The 6,130-nt window shown below is 25.3% G+C and overlaps 1 pseudogene; it reads left to right on the forward strand.

The window, feature by feature from the left end:
- Nucleotides 1-6,130, forward strand: part of LOC111628352 — a 38,683-nt pseudogene that overhangs the window by 6,566 nt on the left and 25,987 nt on the right.

Genomic DNA, 6,130 nt, shown 5'->3' on the forward strand with positions numbered 1-6,130 from the left:
TTTTATTTTTTTATTTTATTTTTTTTTCTACTAAACTCTCTTCTTCTCTCTCTTCAACTCTTTAAATTTAACTTTGAAAAATAGTTTAATTTAAAGCAATTTTTACCAATGATTAGCTTACAAATCAAGCAATTTTTATATTAAATTTTCGAATAGAATATTTAAAAGAAAATTATAATGAATTTGTATCGTTTGGTGTTTAGTCGTAGAATAGAATTTTTCTATTTAATATATAGAGAAAGTATTCTCTTTAACAAATATATCAACAAGTCATAATTTGAAGTTTGAAACAATTTGCATTAATTAGCATGGAAATGTCACAACTTGATAACAATTGCTTCAGTTTGAATGACGTGGTTTCCTTTGTGTAAACAATAGCAGCCTTTCTCATCAATTTGGATAACACTCTGAAACATAATCAAGTTTAATTAAATATTTTCGGACCTCCAAACGTTATGAATAATGTATTAAGTGAGTAAAGAAGATTTTTCTTAGATTTATCTTCTCTTCTTCTTCTTTTTCTTTTTTTTTTTATTCTAGGCCGGAATCGATGCCCATTTATAAAGACTTCCTTAAGAAATGGCCGGGTTAAGATAAGATCCAGAGGAAGAGTTGCTAAATTTATATGTGATATTGGATACGAATTAGTAGGAAGTCGTTTTGCTACTTGTGTTAGAGGCCTGTGGAATAAACCAATACCAATTTGTGTCAGTAAGTAAACGAGGTTTAAGTAAATAACTATGTAATAAGTAACCCTCTATTAAGAAATTATAAACCATTCTGGTCATTTCTAGCTGGTGGATGCCCATTGATAGAAAATCCATTAAATGGGCAAACTAATGTTTCCTTTAGGGGTGCCTTACTTGCCTTTACGTGTGATCCCGGATACGTACTCAATGGTTCTTCTAATATATACTGCGATGGGTATAATTGGAACGATACTGCACCCACATGTGATAGTAAGTAGTTATTAGTCTTTAAATTTATTATTATTATCGAATTATCTTAATTGAACGCTTGGTTTAACTTTGCTGTTTGAAATGGGGTCGACTTATGCCTATTGATAAGTTTATTTTTACTCTAGTAATATCTTTAGTAAAGAAAGGATTCGGTGAATGTCACCTTTAAAATTTTGATCGATAAATACGTATAATTTTATTAATATTTACTCGCATTTTAAAGCATAAATTCACGTATAAACAGTGATTTTAATGTGAAACTATACAGTATACTTAACTACGTTTTATAGTAAATATATATATATATATATATTTATTTATTTATTTTGTTATATAATTTTGAAGAGATTTACTTACTTTTCGAGTTGGTAAATTTATTTTTTATAAGTATTTTTATATTCAAATTCAAGCAATGATGTTAAACATAAAGTACAGTACAAGCAAAGTCAACAGAATTCGACAAGAGGGTGAAAATCGAATTTTCTTAGAATATCCACACATTTATTCGTTTGTCTGAAACTTTGCTTAACCAACATGTTCTATGGAATGTCCAGAGATAGAAGGTTTATTTATTTATTTATTTTTTAGATGCTCCAAAAGAATTGGTACTGAATACAAGAAGGGTGACTCGCTTGTAAATGGATTTTTTCTTTCTTTTTTTTTTTTTAAACTTTCCCTCCAACTACAGGTGTTGGGCATATTGTGTATGTGTGTCTGTGTGTGTGTCTGTGCTACTACTTAGTGAATAATTCATGTGTAGAGTCGCATTTGATCAAGTGAAGAAGTGCTTATGATGCTGCTGACATCATGCACATTTATGCTATTAATATTGACGTATACGTAATAAGGAAAAAAAAATAATAATAATAAAGTCGATTTTAATATTTATATATCGAAAGAATAAAAATAAAATCCGATTAAAATTAATTAAATTCTTATCTTTATTTCCTTCTGTCGGAGAATGGAAGCAATTTTTGTTTCTATAATCAATTAATCTTGAAAATTTTCTTATTATTTTTTAATAGCAAATGATGGATGAAGAAAGGTTAATAAACTGCTTTTATTTAAAAAAAATTAATGAAAATATTTAATTTAATTTAATTATTATTTAACATCTTAAAATTAGTTAATTTTATAAAATAAATTATAAAGGAATGAAACATTTTAAAACTTGTACAACTTTTAAATTTATGTAAATGATTGAACTGATACGAATATTTATATTATAGATATTAAAATATATCATATGCAAGTAAATCTGCGTTTTATATATTGCTTAAACAAAAATACTTGTCAAATTCNTAATTATATATAAATTTTAATTGTAATTTAATTTAAGACTTAATTATAATTAAGTAAGAAAAAGTGATTAAAATTTAATTTAAAAATCACTGCATTGATATAAATTACATATAAATATTTTAATCATTTTATTATAGAAAATAATATAAATAATTATATAAATGAGTGGCAAAATATGAGAAGTAAAGCCATAAAATAATATAAAATAATTTTTAATTATGATAATTCATATTTTAACACCAAATTTTATAATGATTTTCATTATTTTATATATATATTTTTGTATTATATTAATTGTAATTTAATTTAATTTAAGAGTTAATTATAATTAAATAGAATGGGAAAAAATTATAGAAATTTAATTAAGAATCACTTTAATGATTGTAAATTATAAAATTATTGATAGATTATAATTTAATCGTAGTTAACAGGAGTTAATTGCAATTAAGAATGAAGAGAAGGTAAAAAGAAAGGAAATAAATGAAGAGAGAACAAAGTTATTTTGTGTCATGCTGCAAAAATGATCGTCAATCCAGCTACTTCCAATATCTAAAGCTGAGTTATAGGTAACATTTCGTGGCTTAGTCCTTCAATAATTCTACTGGATATTATCCTGGACGCATAATGGCAAGAAGTGTCATCTTATGATAAACGGTTATTATGGCATTAAAAGTTGCAAGAAGAAAAGTAATTTTCTCCTTTTTGTCATTGAATATATATATATATACACAGAAAAAAAATCATACCAGCAAATTAAATAATAAATTAGTCGTTTTATAGAGATGAATTTAAAAATTTCAATCAACAGTAGAAATATCAATCAAATGTTCAAAGTAACAAAAGTATGTATTGTAAAAAAGGGGAAAGAGGAGCCATTTTTGAATGAAAGGATGAAAAATTTATAACTTTTTCGAGTAATTTATTACGTCTTTAGCCCATTTTTATTATATTTTTCGTTTAAGTCGTGTTAAAATTTGGCGTAAAATGTCTGATGCCCGTATACGTTTTTAAATTGTTTTTAGTGAAATTTACTGCTCTAAACAGGAACTTTTAAGAAATCTTAAGGAAAATATATGTAATATGCTATAAAAATTATCGTTTAAATTTTCGATTAATTTTTAAAGCATACGAGATACCACAACTATGTATTCGAATTCATTTTAAAGCGTAGAGAGCATCTGAGATGATATAAAAAATTTAAAATTAATTTCTAATGCCTATAAATGAATACCAATCCCTTAAAGAAGGTTTAAAATTTTTTAAAATCTATTTTTAAAGCTTATGAAAGAACATCTAAGATGCTGTAAAGAGCACCTAAAAAACATCAGCAATTTCAGTTTATTTCTAAAGCTTAAGGAAAAAGAAAAAACATCTAAGATGCTGTAAAGGACATCTAAAAATATCAGATTATCTGAAATAATTTAAAGAACATCAGAAAATCTAGATTAATTTTTAAAATTTAGGAAAGAGCATTCGAGATACTGTAAAGTATATCTAAAGAACATCAGCAATTTTAAATTAATTTTCAAAGATTGAAGAGAAAAAAACACTTGAGATTCTACAAGGAAGAATATCTTAAAAAATTTTTAATTAATTTCCAATTTTTAAATTTAAATAAATAAGCTTAAAGCTTATATCTTTTTAAATTGTGTTTATAAATTCTTTTCTCTGAAATCCTTCATTAATGAGTGACAAAAGATGCGAGTAAACTTTTATAATATTTTATAACTTCTATAATAAATTCATGTTAAATTTTCATTTAAATATCATTAAAATTTTGTGTAGAAATATAATTTTAAAAAANAAAATATTACAAAAATTATGGTAAATTTTTACCTTCTTTGCCCTTTCCTAACGTGTGATCGTAGGAAGGTCCAGTGCCAACGTGTCCGGAAGGAGTGCTGAATTGGTGTCTTCTCCAATCGAAATCGTGATTTCTATCGTTTGTCCATCCGCATAATGTCGAATCTTCGAAATCGCAAGTTAATTTTGGATTTGGTATAGCAACTATTTATTAAAAATACATAAAATAACCAGGAGGAATATATAAAATATTGTTGTAATTACAGTCAACTCCCCTATAACACTGTTGATAATTCCGTTTTATATGAATTCCATGTTGTACGAGTCACTTAGATTTTACAAATACGTGTGCTGGGCTGTGAACGGCTCACGTATTTGTAAAATCTAAGTGACTCGTACAACATGGAATTCATATAAAACGGAATTATCAACAGTGTTATAGGGGAGTTGACTGTAATTACAACAATATTTTATATATTCCTCCTGGTTATTTTATGTATTTTTAATAAATAGTTGCTATACCAAATCCAAAATTAACTTGCGATTTCGAAGATTCGACATTATGCGGATGGACAAACGATAGAAATCACGATTTCGATTGGAGAAGACACCAATTCAGCACTCCTTCCGGACACGTTGGCACTGGACCTTCCTACGATCACACGTTAGGAAAGGGCAAAGAAGGTAAAAATTTACCATAATTTTTGTAATATTTTCTTAATTTACAACATAAAATATTAAATTTAGTGTATTATTTTGTTGTAGAATTAAATAAAATGTATTTAAATCCTGTATAACTTGATGCAGCTTCGAGATTTAAAAAAAATCAGGTCATTTACGTGTAATTTTAATGGAAAATTAAGGATTTTTGTGTTTTTTTTAGTTAAAATGGATCATAAATCATCGTTTACGTAATTAATATTCATTTAAAACATTAATTTTTTTTAAGATTTAAAAAAAAAATTTATATGATGGATGGATGTAAAACTATTTATCTGGTGATTAACAAAACATTAATGAATAGATCTGTCTAAGTAAAAATTTTATTTGTATTGATTATTTTAAATGTAAAACAACTGTAGAAATTTAAATATTTAAATTAGAATATTAAAAAATAATAAAAAAAATTTATTTGATTTTTTTTCAAGAAATTCAAAGTAATAAAAATCGATTTTTATTTGTATTTTCTCTTTGATTTTGGTGCATTTAAAGAAAAGAAATTGATATAAATTTAAATTTTTAAATTAAAATATTAAAATGAGCATTTTAATTTGTATTTTTTTCTGGTTATTTCCTGAAAAAAAGCAAAAAAAAAGAAAAAAATCCATTATTATTTTCTCCTTGTTTTTGTTTTTTTTCCAGGAAACAATCACAAAAAATACAAAATACAAATTAAAATCTATTTTTGACGTTTAGAAATGATTTTTTTTGTATATTTTAATTTAAAATTTAAAATTTTTTAAATGATTTTCTTCTACAAACAGCAAAAAAAAAAAAACAGTTAAAAGACAAAAAAAATTGTGAAAAAAACAGAAATTTTCTTTGATTTTCATGAAAAACTTAGGCTATAAAATGAAAATTCATTTGTATTTTTTAGAAATTAAAAGTAATTTTTACTTGTGTTTTTTTTTTATTTCTCTTTTGTTAGGTTATTACATGTACATCGAAGCTTCGTCTCCACGTAAGCAAAATGATACAGCTCGTTTGTTTTCTCCTGTTTATTCTTCAGATTTGACACCCGCTTGTTTCGTTTTTTGGTATCACATGTACGGTGCTACAACAGGTAAATTGATTTGATTTATTTATTTTTTTCCCCTACTTATGAATTTTTTTATTGACATTTTCTTCCTTTCTTGCAAATTGGAATAATACTTTTCGATATATTCCAACAACAAAACGGTAGGGATGCTGAAGGTTATTGGAAAAAAAAATCTAATCTGTATCCTCTGAATACACTAACCACAATGCCAGAAACCGGTGGCTGATTTGTTTGTGCACGAGTTTAATATCTTTAGTATCGATATACGGGGGTGGCCCAAAAATCGGTTAACCATATTTATTTTTTT

The sequence above is a fragment of the Centruroides sculpturatus genome, unplaced genomic scaffold (genome assembly GCF_000671375.1).
Source record: "Centruroides sculpturatus isolate CEXI.00-Female unplaced genomic scaffold, Cexi_2.0 scaffold574, whole genome shotgun sequence".
NCBI classification, from domain to species: domain Eukaryota; kingdom Metazoa; phylum Arthropoda; class Arachnida; order Scorpiones; family Buthidae; genus Centruroides; species Centruroides sculpturatus.